Below are 1,135 nucleotides of genomic sequence, written 5' to 3'. Positions count from 1 at the left end.
AACAAAGATAGTATTATTGGACGTTCAGGAAAGAAGGAAAGAAGGAGGGTTTAACGTTTCGAGCGGAGCTCTTCGTCGGAAACATACGAGAAGGAAAGATCCTGAGAAGGGAAGACAGAGGAAAAAAGATCGCCAACGGTACACACGCGCACACATTTTGAATGACCGTAAGGAAATGGGTGAAGAAAAGTTCTTTCAAAGACAGGAGAGTGGTAGAGGAGGAAGAATGTGTGTGTAAGTGTGGTTATGTGCGGACGCGGAGGTCTGCGTGTGCGTGTGTGTGTATGTGTGTATGCGTGCAAAGTTGACACGTGTGTGTGTGTGTGCGTGTGTGTGCGTGTGTGTGTGTATGTGTGTGTGGTTTGGGCTGTTAATCTTTGCATGGTGTAGGGCTAGTAGTTTAAGGTCAAGGAAGAAGGAATGGGCGTGGCTCCTTTTGTCTCTACCCCAGTCAAGTAGTAGGTAATGCTAGTTTGAAGTATGTGCGTGTGTGCGTGTATGTAATGTATCGTGGTGTGTTTTGTTTGTATTGTGTGTGTGTGTACGTATGTGTGTGTGTCAGTGTGTGTATGCGTAGAGTTTGGGGTGTGTGTGGGAATAACTGTGCTTTAATTAGAGTATGTGTGAGTGTGTGCTTGTACGTGCGTATATGTGTATACATGATGTATAATTGTGTGCGTGTATGTATAATTGTGTGCCGAGTGTATGGGATGTATATGTGTGTTCATTTGTGTGTGTGTGTGTGTGTGTATGTATGTGCGTGTTTCTGATGTGCATGTACATGTGCGTTTGTATGTGTGTGTGTAAGCGTATAGTGTATATGGGTGTGTACGTGTATCCGTGGGGTTGTGAGGTTTGGGTATGTGAATTAATTGCGTGTGTGCGTGCGTATGTGTGCGCATCTTTTTGCGTGCGTGTGTGTGTGTATCTGTATGTATATACGTATGTGTATGTGTGTGTATGCGTGTAGGCATATATTGTGTGTATGTATAAGTATCGGCGCGTATATGTGAATTTGTGCGTGCGTGTGCGTGCGTGTGCTTGTGTGCGTGTGTGCGCTTAAGTGTGTGTATGTGCGTGTTTGTCTGTGCCCATTTGTGTATTAGTGCGTGCGTATCAGTATGAGTATTGTTTG

This window comes from Octopus sinensis, unplaced genomic scaffold (assembly GCF_006345805.1).
Source record: "Octopus sinensis unplaced genomic scaffold, ASM634580v1 Contig17615, whole genome shotgun sequence".
Taxonomy (NCBI): Eukaryota; Metazoa; Mollusca; class Cephalopoda; order Octopoda; family Octopodidae; genus Octopus; species Octopus sinensis.
Note: the sequence above shows the minus strand (reverse complement) of the source record.